Consider the following 12,691-nt stretch of genomic DNA (forward strand, 5'->3'; position numbering starts at 1 on the left):
AAACTGGATGGGCAGATTGTACCATTTACACCATGAGGGAACGGTTTATGAGGATTAGCATTAACCCAAAAGTGTATCGTGACTCCAACTGGGAAAATGTATCCTCGCTCAAGGTTATCAATCCACCTCCAAAGTTTCTTGGAAAGATGCATCTTGCTAAGAATATGACAATATAGAAGATATATCCAGCGCAGACATCAATGGGTGGGTGGAGAAGGTAGCGCAAAGTTCCCTAGAGAGATCTGGACTAAACCCAGCCCACACATACAAAGCTGATCAATCCAAGTGCCCGCCCATCATTAGGCATCAAAGCAGGCAAACAAAGCAGCCATTTAAGCCACGGAGCACCCGAGAACGGCTGCGAAATGCTCTTCTCGTTGCATAAAAGAGGAAAAATTCCCACTGGTGTGCGAGCGTCACCACACCCCCACTTCCTGATAAATGACCCCCTTCAAAGTGCGAGATGAAGGTCAGCGGTGTTTGCCGGCATGCGATTGTTTTTTAGGCGCAACAGATGATGAATCAACTTCTGATGGCGTCGCTGTCATTCCTCTGCGTCCGTCTCTCCCACTTGGAAAGAATATGAATATATCTTGCAGAGCACATTTTTCATTTGGGGCCTTGACACTCAGCAGCAAATAGAACACGGCTCAAACAAGGCGCTCCCTCGACCTCCTTTGCCCCCTCCGGGATCATCTCTTGAGCTCCAAAGTGTGGCATCGCCCCCCCCCCCCCCCACGCACACACAGACACTCTCCCCACCCCTCCAGGATCATCTTTTGAGCTCCAAAGTGTGGTGTCAGCAACGCTTGAGTAGCTTTGCTTTCTCTTAGACCGCAATAACAGGACTTCTCAGAGTTTTTCTGTCCAGGGACCCCATACAGGGGTTCACTCTTTTTTTTTACATGGACATTTAGCACTTTTCTTATTTTTCCAAAAAGCACATTTCAGCCTCACCGGGAAACAGACAACATGAACAGAATCATTGTCACAGGCACAATTGAGTCTGTGATTGCTTTCCACCAGGTTCCTTTCTTGTCATATGCAAAACAATGTGAAAACGATTCTGCTCCTTTCTATTTCTTAGCGCCAATAAAGCCCAAGGAAAAGCTGTCAGACAGATCAGAAAAGTCGCTAAACACAATCACTGAACCACTAAGTTTCTACAATTGGTTATGCTATTGTAGACTAGCTCCTCCATGTTGTTAATAGAAGCAGTACCCCTCATCTAGCGGCCACTGATAAATATTTGATTCCATTCCATTTAAATTTGGTTACGTTCTTTTCTATTAAACAGGTCATGAATATTTAGGTTGAAATGTTTAAAAAATACACTGGAAAGCTTGGTTAAAAAAACAAAAACAAAAAAAAAAATCTCTGATTTAAGAGCTCCCCGGACCCAAACAGTTTAAGAACTTCTGCGGGGGATCAGCTATCCTGTGCCGATTCGGAGACAGTGACAAACTCCCGACAAGGAAGCCAGCAATCTTGATACTTGGCCGCCTCTCAGTATCGACGTGACGCGATACGAGCGTGGTCTTATCGTGGCCGCCTTGGTTGTTTCTCATCTGTCAATAGGGATGAGGTGGTGAGGGTGGGAGCATTAAGGAGGTTGTACATCAAAGGGATTAATGGCTGTGTAGGTTTTAAATGAGGTCTCTATCAGTTATCGTGCTCACATCAGTCTTTTAAGGCCCTGATAGACCAAACCGACGTCGGAGGACGTGAAGCGTCCGAATGCGCCGTCTGATTGGTGTAGTGGCCACCGTCGTAGTGTCGTAACCCGTCTGTAAGCGCCTTGGGGGCGTTTACGTATATTGAATCGCCGTCGCCTGGCGTGACATTTGGTCACTCTGATTGGCTGTTAGCTAGCAAATCAGCGCGCGGAGCACCAACGGGAAGTGACAAAGGCGGAAAAACAGTGAGCACCGCCTCCGCTGCCTTAATCTTCTTACATGCACAAGAGCGAGGCTTGACAATGTAAGTATTTCACAATACAGTGTCAAGAACGTGAGGGTTTACTTCGCGTGGGAGTTCATCGTGAGCGAAGATTATAGCTGAGTGCATTGTTTACGTTTTTGTAATCCGTCCCCGGCCAACAGCTTTCCGTTTGGATTTTTCTAACAATGAGAAATAGTGACTACCGCCGCCGATGGTATGGAAGGGTATTACATCTCACGCATGCGCAGAAGCTACTTTCAGGGTCAGCATCGCTGTCTGTCGTTGCGGTGTGTTTTGCCAGCGTGACGTGCCGACAGCCGGCCGGACACCACAGGGGGTAAGCGTCTGTCACTGTTGGTGAATGTCGTTTTGGTCTATCAGGGCCTTTAAAGCAGGCTACACACATAGTAGCAATAAGGCCAAATTTGAAACAGTGATTTTGCCTCCCAATCTCCTGGGGAAAGAGTCTGGGCAGAACATTCCCTCAGACCAACTGGAGTCTCTAACATTTTGAAAAAAAAACTAAATCTGTACTCATGTAACCCACAACAAGATGTTCCAAATGGTACATTGAACGAGGCGTCTTTCTTGCATCCTGGTTATCATTCATTTTGAAGAATCTCACAGTCCTTCCTGCAAATTCCGAGTGCATACCGTTGAGAAAGAGGATTGAGCATGGTGATAAAGGCCAAAATGCAGACTCGACTCTCACATCCTGGCGCTCCGCGGTGGGTCTGTCGTCGATCGATTCGGGTCCTTCGTTTGTGGCTTCCCCTTCCCCTCGTCTCGCATCCTCTCCTTCCCAAAAGTCCCCCGTGGGTCTGTTATTCCGCGCCAATGCGACCGCTTCCAGAGCACCCGTTGCTACATCTCAAAGGTTCATTTTGTCAAAAATAATGACGGGTGAGTTGCACATTCAGGCATCCGTGTGGGGTGACGAACATCTGCTGCTGAAAAGGACAGCCAAACCTTTACCGGATGATGGAGCACAAGTTGCCAACTTCACCAATATCCACAGATCCGACGCTTATCCAAGATTTTCTTCCACTTTGGCTGCCTTCAATCATTTTGTAATGTACATTACTCTCACCTACAAGGTTGGAGTGGGCAATGTTTAACTACAATTTGTGTATGTTGTGGTTTTTGGACTTGTCTACCATAAGAGGATCAAATAAAAAGTCTCAAGAACTCATGTCCAAGGCCTGGAACGTTGGAAAAATGAAGCCCCCTGACAACAGTTGGCGCAATGGACACAAAACGTGGTGGACATGACTAGCATAACAAGAAGAATGAAAAAAAACTCCCATGGATCCATGCCCAGAATTAACAGGAAGGCAGCCATTTTGCTTTGATCAAACCAATTTGCGTCTGTAAATTTAATGAAAACGCGAGCCGGAAAAAAAAAATAGCCCCTGATACCAATTTCATTGATCGATATGAAAAGTCTCAAGAACCCATGCCCGATATTGAAGGAAGGCATCAATTGAAGCAGTCATTCGGGGGGGAAAAGGCCTGTAAGGTTAAAACTTTGAAAAAAAAATTGTCCTCTTGACACAAGTTTCACCGATGGATAGAAAATTTGATGGAACTGTTACAAGTCTCAAGGACCCATGCCAGAAATTGGGCCTCCAGACCTCATTCTTAGGTAAACTCATACTATGGATTTTCTTCAGGGATTAAGTGAAAACTTCAGGTTGCTCACAAAAGAAACATTTTCATCCATGACGCAAAACAAAAACTACTCGAGCTATTTCCATGAAATTTTGGTACGCTGATAAAGGAGGATCCCATTCCATTTTACTGCAGGAATATCATCACTTTTGTTTATTTGGATTATTTCCGTGTTTACCCTGACATCCCTCCAGGAGTTTCTGCTCGAGTCAATATAGAATCAGAGATCTAAAGGCTGTCGCGTGACATCAGTAAATCACTCCAAACGGTATGTGCTTTGTTTGCAGGTCTGGCGCCATCGTCATCTTGGCGCGGCGGCTTCCCCGCAGCAAAGACGAATTGAAAGGGGAGGCTTCGGGGCATACGCAAAGGCGACGGCATGCGGATGAGGCGCGTCACACTCGAGTAATAAACACACGCACGTTGAATTTGAAGGCGGTTAGCGCGACAGTCCCCTGGCTAGACTTTGCACTGTCACCCAACCAACACGAGGAAAAAAGAAAAAAAAAAAAAAAAAAAAGGGAAAAAAGTGGTGTTTCAAAGCAGGTTTTTCATTTCAGAAATCTACTCCAGCCCGATTCCCATATGATGTAATCAACTTGGAAAAGTAGATTATGAAAAAGAGTTAGAGCTTTATGTGACATGGATATAAAGTACATACATATACAAATGTAATTTGCATTGAAATGGGTATTTCTATATGGCGAATTTCACAGCTGGCTATTCCGTCTACGTGACGGAGCGGTCCGTCTATCCGCCTATGACGGACGCCCATTTTGCTGACGGTTGACAAATGGCGGGAACAATTTTAAAATAGACGGACTAAGCATAGATCGGGAGCCCATGTATTTAATCCGTCTCTTGTCTGCAGTCCATCTTTAGTCTATTTTTATGGGCGAGGCTTCGAAGGCCGTGGCAAGGAACAATTGTGAGTTGTTCTTGAGTTGTTGTTGCTTGGAGGACAGATTTGAGTGAGGGACCAGGCTGTCAACGGGCTTCCTTGGCACAGAGTCAAAGTGAGTCACTCTTTCTGTGCAAATATCGGCCAGCCGGGGGTGGCTGATACTGAAGTTTGCAGTCGGACTCGCTGACGGAAGCACGTTTAAAATCAGAGGCGGACCGGCATATAGGCATATGGGGAATTTCATTGGGGTGGTCGCCGGGAACACAACCCCCGCGATGGAAGGGAGTTTACCGTATATCGCCATCCAAGGTCTCAGCACCCTTTCAAAATGGGGCTACTTCTGCACAGGTGCCTCTTTGGAGTAAGCACATTAGCATTAGGAGTGCGAGCTTGGAAAACGATGCAAACATCCCCCTGACATAAAACCCCATCCAAGTGTACTTTATCTCCTCTCCGACACCCCTCCATCTCCTCCTCCTGCTAATTGCGGCAATCGAAAAAAGAAAAACATGGAAATGACACTGACGGGGATTTAGCACTCCTCCACTCAGCATGCAGAATGAGATGTCCCATTAAACCCTCCGCAGCACCCCTACACTCCCCCCCCACACACACACACACACACACCGCCCGCCCTCCACACCGCCCCATCCCTTCCCTTGTTTATTTAGAAAGAGGCTGATATTGTCTAATGCACCACAAGACACAGCGCATGTACTCCACGGAGCAAAAACTTTTATAGCCACCCCTACCCCAAGAATATCAATTAGCTGCGGCAGAGTCGAGTGGCAACGCTCGACGCCATGCTAATGGACTTTTAAATCGCTCGCCGAATTCCCCTCATTAATGCCATCCCCGGCCGCCGCCGCCATTTCATTTCAAAGGTCAACTCCCAAATGTCAACATAGGAGCGGTAAATAGAGGACACTTTTATGACGGGAGCACTGCGGCGGTGGCGGAAAAAGAGGACCAATTGAAGGGGCGGCCCAATGGTGGGGGAACAGATTGGTCATTTCCTGTTTTACCTGAAAGTTTATTCAAGTGGATATATATACATATATATATACACATATATATATATATATATATATATATATATATATATATATATATATATATATATATATATATATATATATATATGAAATGTGTGCGTGTACATACACACGCACCTACACACTGGGATCGTACGTTGACTTGATCATTTTCACCTGGAAATCATGTTTGCTTTGTATATGATGTCTGGAAAAACGTCCATTACAAACTCATTTCGACACCGTCGGTCACCCAAAGGGGACGTACCATATAATGCCAGAGTTTCACTAGAAGACGACGACTGGAGTTGTTTTGAAAAGCCGTCGAGCTCAGAAGGCCCATTGTCTTTGCCAGGCTGCCCTTTCATTTGCCTGCTTTGTTGTTGACAAAGCAAGTTTTGTCTCATTAATTATTGTTTGCGCATCGCCGATGTGTCACAAATGCCATGTTCGGTGGCCGTAATAGCGGAATCGCAGTGCGCCCGCCGCTGCTGCGCAGATGTTTAACATGCAGAGAGGTAAACGGGGGATAAGCTGAGACGGGTAAAAGAATTGAGTTAAATTAAGAATACAGCCTGCTGTTAGCGGAGCAAAAGCTTGTCAAAGGAAATTTGGGTCAACATGGCAGCACCTATCTGACACCTCTGCGGGTTATTCATTAATAAAAGAACACTGCGTTTTTGTAACTGTTACATAATCAAAGAATGTCAGCTTCCCCCCCCCCCACCCCCCTCTCACTCTCCGAAGCGACTGCTAACAGCCGGTTAGCATAAAATTGCACGGTACATTGCGTTATTAGGCGTAGCGTGGAAAACTCCACAGGCAGTGGTCGACTTTTAAGCCATCCTTGAACTTGGACTATCTATTCATCTAGCCCAGGGGTCGGCAACCTTTAACACTCAGAGCCATTTCGACCCGGTCTCCACAGAAAAGAAATCACTTGCAGCCCCAAACACTTTTTGACATCTGAAATGAAGATGTGTATATATAATTTCTCTACACTTGTAAAATAGTGTGTCTTACAAAAAAAAAAAAAAAAAAATTGGAGTGTTGAAGGTCTCTTTCAAATGAATTACTAAACTGAACTTAAATGATCCATCTAGCAAACACAAATGTGCCATGAGCCGTCATCCTTTGGGCTTTCGGAGCGTGTAGCCTTGACTTGAATTTCAAATAAATATTTGCAAAATAACCGCCTAAATTTATTTTGGCAGGTTCATGGGACTTCTGCTCCTGAACATTTGCGCACTTGCAGCATCTGCAAATGGGAAGTCATTTTCATCTTTACGCAGGACTGTAAGCTGCCATCTTTAAAAAAAAAAAAAAAAAAAAAAAAAAAAAAAAATGTTTGTTTTGTGTAAGCATTCATGCTACATTATAAATGCGACCCCGGTCTCGTTTGTGTGTGAACATAACGCATCTCCCGCATGTGCAGAAGAAGAGACGACGTCACCCACGACGTTGCGTTTTCGGAAATAAATGTGGCGCAGCGTGTCGAGGTATTTCGACAGTGGAGCAATTCGGTCGGAGGTAGAAATACAGTATTTGGGGCAAATGATGAGGCGAGGCTTTTTCCATCTCATTTCATGGAGACGTCACTAAAGGTGACGTTACGTAATAACCGTGCGTAAAAAATGAGCTGTGGCTGAATTACTACGATTACCATAAATGTCCACCTTATGTTTCAAGTTTCAAATGGGATTAAATTCAAGTCAAATATAAAGTCTATACTGTTATTCAAAACAAGTCTGCAGATTTGATCTCCCGGCTGCCAGCGCACTTCCTCCGCCCAGGCAGAGCGCATTTTGGCCACGGATGACATCAGATATACGCGACCTGCCGCAGTTCAGAATGCGGCTGCATTGCCAAAAATCTGATACGTATCCCATCTAGGACCACATTTGAAAGTGGCCAAAAACTTTGGACTTAATAAGAAGACATGATACACGTTTTGGAGACAAATAACATCCACTTCAACCGGACACTTAGAATTTATTTTCCCAAGCCACGCAGAGCCACAAAATAAGAATGAAAAAGCCGCAGGTTGCCGACCCCTGATCTCGGCAAAGGACAGGATAAATTGAGTCCATCTCCAGTTTATTTCTACTTTCACCCAGAAAACAAAACAATATTTATTGTCATGTCCAGTTCTTCGGTCATACAGGTGTGTGTGTGTGTGTGTGTGCGCGCGCACGTGCATGTGCATATATAGACAATAATCACCAACAACAAGGCTGAAGTGTGGAGCAGAAGTTTGTCAGCAAATTCAATAATTATTATGCAACCCCCAAAAAGGTTTTGATCAAGATCTGAGGTGGACCAAATCCTCAGAGGCGCTGCTATGCAGATTTCCGCATTGATAAACCGGGCCGGTTTTGAGGAGGACCCACTTCTCCCACGGCAACTTCCTGCAGCGCCTCATCTGGCGCATTCCCCCACCTGCGACCCCTTCTCAAGGTTTTGAGAGTTTTTGGTCACACTCCTGTCAACGATCAGGGGATGTTGTTAATATTTTTCAACTGTGGGCATGCGAAGCATGAGACTCTTCTGTGATTAAGGGCTACGTAAATTTGACTTGACGAATCGGAATGAGTTATTCTCGAGTAGGGTTTCCGGGGCCCCGCTCACAGCTTTCAAGAATAGAAACAAATTAATTCAATTATTTATCCACAACGTCCAGATCGATTTAGCACCATATAACTGCTGGCTGCGCACAAATCCGTATTTTACAGGAAAGTTTGCTGCCGCGAAGAGACCTGAATGATTATCTGTGAGTGCCATTCCTCCAAATGTTTTTGCTTATTGATTCCCTCTTCCTCCATTTTGATTGATAAGCTGCGCTGGTCCATTTGTTTTCCTGAAAGGGCTTCAATGCCGCCTGCGCGCTATCGTCCAGACCGAAACATGTGACTGCATATTGAGAGTCTGCGTTGATTATTATGCGTGACGGAGGCCTTCAGAGTCGGAGCCAAACTTGAGTGGAAAAAAGGGGGCTGAAATTAAAACATTCAACAGCAACTTAAGACTCAAGAGGATTATGAGGCTCAAAGGTTTGCAGTACAATACGATCAAGCGTAGTGGTTTCTACACACGCCAAAAAAATTCTTCCAATGCTTGTGTCGTCGGAGAAGTCAGTGCCCTGGTTGTGCCACGCGTGTCGCCTTCACCTACAATATATACAGTCATTATAATCAAACAAATGATTACTATTTAATCTTAATTTTAAGTAAAGTGGAACGAGGATTAAATCATAATATAGTGACCCCCAGAAAACTGTGAGAACATGTCAAAATTACCAAAACTATCCTAGCACATTGGGAAGAAAAAAAACAACAATTGTATAAGGAAAACGAGAGAGGTTAAGTTCTTGCTCCATTTGCTTTTCAGATGTCGCAACTCGCATGATTTGTCTGACAGCAACGAAACGGTCATGAAATGGAAAAAGGTTCATTTTTTTGGTATTTATTGTATGACGTTATCTTGTTAAAGTCAGTGTTAAAAAATTCTCTTGTAAGCCTATGTAAATCATCGATGGGAGTGTCGCCACTTTTTGGCCACGCTGTAATAATTCCCCTTTCTCGCATTGCCAGCGTTGAAAACGTCCGTTTGCGCAGCAATATCTGGAAACGGCCGTGTCGGCTTGCTCATCAACGCATTGTGACGGACTACCAAATGATACAATTGTCTCGTTCACTTGGCCAAAATACCAACAGCAAAACTGGAGGAGCTGCGGGAATTCCCGACAAGTACTGGTTGTTCAGTACATGTGACAACAATCTCTTCTTATATGTTTGGACTATAAGGTAGGTTAGCAATCTTACAAAGAAAAAAAAAAAAATTAAAAAGATGGCGTAAATATAGTCATTGACTTGCCAGATATGCAAAAAAGACATGCATTAAATATTACAGGCTCCTCATTTGAGAATGATGTGAGAAAATTGGTGTGACTCACAGATCCGAGCATTTTTTTCCTTGGATGTTAATTCTGCTTTTGTGCCAGATTGCTTTGAAAAATAAAACACTTCATAAGAATGTGGGCGAAACAGTCATGTTTCGGAAGGTGCAAATGCTTCTTGATACAGGCGCTGATAGGACACACAAACTGGGGAAGAAGTTCATCTCAGCACATCACAGCAATGTTTTTTTTTTTTTTTTTTTTTTTTATCTGTGCATCCTGCATGTAAATGTTTCTATGTCATATCTGTGTGCAATTTAAAACGGGAGACATTTCCCAACCTCTACGTTTAGCCTATTATCAGCAGAGGAAGAAGTCGAGCAGGTTCAATTTAAGGATCGTTTCAGCATTCCGGAACAAATTTGATATGTGTCTGGAAGTCAGACAGCTCGGAACGGTGTTGTCAGGGTGGGCAAAAGTAGGTAATAGTTTTCTTTGCAATTCCAATTTCCTATCATTGCACAGACGTTTTTTCCTCCTTATCGCTCATGCAATTCTCTCTCCCGGTAAAGAAACCGGGACTCGCTAAATTAGAGGGCTGGACTAAGTATGTCTATACATACATATATATATAAACACACATAACATACAGTGTATACATGTATACACGTATGTACATATACATTATATACAGTTCCCAGCATATATCAGTACACCCCACTTGAAAAATTGAAAGATTGTATTCAATATCTCAATGAGCACAAGAAAAATGTCCAAAATATAAATATAAAATATTTTTTGTACAATATGTTTTTAACGCATAACATGAAAATAATGTATAAATTACAAAATCTTAAGTTTAATCAATTCAACCAATGCAAAAAAATAATACAGCCCAGAACAAACACGACTATATCAAGTATTTTGTATGATCCCCATGTATTCTTGATTTGTTTCCCGAAGCCAAAAAACTCAGAGGCATAAATGTGAACGATGGGTCAACTTGTGCGGACGCCCAAGTTTAACGCCAGCAAGGTGAAGCCTTTTGCCTTCATATGGAGTAAACATTTGTTTGATGGCGAAATGGTGTTACAGATGACAATCCGGCCAATCGCTTGCTTTTGTTTTTGAGCATGTGCATATGAGGCTTTGGAAAGCTCTTTGGGCAGAATGATGTCAATACACAAAATCTGATTGAATATGACGTAGGAGTTTTTGTGGTGGTGGGGTGGGGATTAGATGGATAGACGGATCACAATTTAGCAGGAGTTGGTCGTAGTTTGTAGTCGGAAACGCTAACGGAAGCCTGTTTAAAATCATCGGCGGGTACTATTTTTTGGCGGATAAAATGGCGGATAAACGGACGGTGGAAGGGTACCCCGGCTGTAGGCGGACGGCGATAAACGGACCGACAATTTTTAGTAAAATGCCCAGCTCTGCATTTATACAGTATATGACTGTGAGTATTCATATGTTCTCTTTCTAAAAGTGTTGCTCCACTGCTTATATTCAGATATGAGTTGCTTAAAGGGTAATAACATTGCTAAATAGATGCTAATTGCTAGCTCATGCGCCATGTCGGCATTTAGATCCCAGAGGCTGTGTAGTTTTGACTACACAAGCTGTAATTCTCTTTGTTTTATATTTGGTTTGGCAGTAACCTTCTGCTGAGAGTAGCAGGAAACAGCTTGAAGCATCTTTTTATTTGTATTTTTTTGTATTACTAACTGCTCAATAATGTTCCCATTTATTATAGAAGCCGATATAATTGTTGATGATCTAAACATTGCATTGATTGCACTATTTACATAAATGAACAAAAACATGATATGCTTCATATTCTTGAGCAAATTGTACTCACAGTCGGATGCCGAGGTCTTTTCCCCATCGGCAGGCCTGGTGGGAAACGTGACAAAAACAAGATGGCGTGAGCAGGTGAAATGCACACAACAACAGGAGAGGAAATAATAAACAAAGCAAGGAGCGACGGGAGTTTGTGTAGGAGTGACGAGGGGAGCGGAATCCCTTTATTTATTTATTTACTTAGCTAGTTTCCTCTTCGGTCCTGTGCCCCTCGCATCACTTTTGTCTTTTAGCTGCAATATTAATGGAATATCTATCAGCCGGCCGAGACTTGCAAACACCATCTCTCATTACAATGACGCTGCGCTGGCACTAAAATGTCCACAGCTGTTTTATTTGTCAAGCAGGTTGGACTATTTCATCGCATGCTGCTGTGGAATAAACCCTTTATTAGCTCTGGAAGGCCTCCTTCTATTTCTTGCCTGGCTTAATATTGTTGTGTGAAAATAGTTTTATAATCATTGCATTGTCCTTTTTGAGTTGAATATCATGTCAAAGCCTCTCGAACATATACTACATGCGTAGCGAAAATGATAACAAAACGGAGCTTGGTCATATAAACCAAAGCGCAAGACCTTGACGGTTCACAGAAATCAGTTGCCGTCCCTCGTTCATTCATGACCCAAATAACACGCTTGCACAAACAAGGCCCGACTAATGGTAATTAAGCAGAGAAGAAAAAAAGGCTTTGAGAGAGTCTGGATGAATCCAAGGACGGCCGCAAGGAACAGTTTGATTCCACTGAAACACTGGGAGGGAAAACAAAAGGTGACTTTTGGATGTTTTTTTTTCCCCCGCAAGAACAAAAGATAGGAATTAGCGACGGAGAACAAAGACTAGATCCTCTCTTTAATCACCGCCGACGACTGCAGCAAAAGTGACTGGAAAACAATAGAGCGCTTACTTGCAAAGCAAGCGCTGGCACGCTCGCTAGGCTCTTCAGAATGCTATACTCTTACATGCTAGTAAGAACGCGAGAAGTGTAATATCATTCATCACCGTATTCCACACCGGGCGTAGACAAGCTACGACCGATGACAAGCATGTACGATGATTGTCCAGCGACTGTCGACTGAGGTGTGGCATTAAAATGACGTCAAATGATATCAACCTTACCCAACACACAGGAACAAATCTACTTTGTAAGTAAAAAGCAACGTTCAGCCCTTTTCTTTACGGGTGCTGTGCTTTTGTCACTTATCTCTTGCCTGGCTTAATATCGCTAGCAGCCAGTCAGAGCGATCAATTGTCGCCGACGCCATTTTGCATACTGCCGATCGGCAGCGCATTCATACAAATCATATCTAAAAAGCACAATGACAACAATCACTTAATGCTAAACATTGCTCGAAACTTTGACTCGTTCCTGCTTTTATTAGGAGT

The 12,691-nt window shown here is 43.5% G+C and overlaps 1 long non-coding RNA gene across 10 annotated transcripts in view; it reads right to left on the bottom strand.

Moving 5' to 3' along the window:
- The window catches only part of LOC147150765 (uncharacterized), a 495,403-nt gene that overhangs the window by 479,820 nt on the left and 2,892 nt on the right, over nucleotides 1–12,691 (bottom strand). For all 10 annotated transcript variants that reach the window (XR_015085813.1, XR_015085801.1, XR_015085804.1 and 7 more), the window contains one exon: nucleotides 11,307–11,341. This is a non-coding gene — a long non-coding RNA (uncharacterized LOC147150765). The remainder of the gene's footprint in view (nucleotides 1–11,306; nucleotides 11,342–12,691) is intronic.

The sequence above is a fragment of the Filicampus tigris genome, chromosome 2, assembly GCF_054856515.1.
Source record: "Filicampus tigris isolate MCC_2025a chromosome 2, RoL_Ftig_1.0, whole genome shotgun sequence".
Classification (NCBI taxonomy): Eukaryota; Metazoa; Chordata; class Actinopteri; order Syngnathiformes; family Syngnathidae; genus Filicampus; species Filicampus tigris.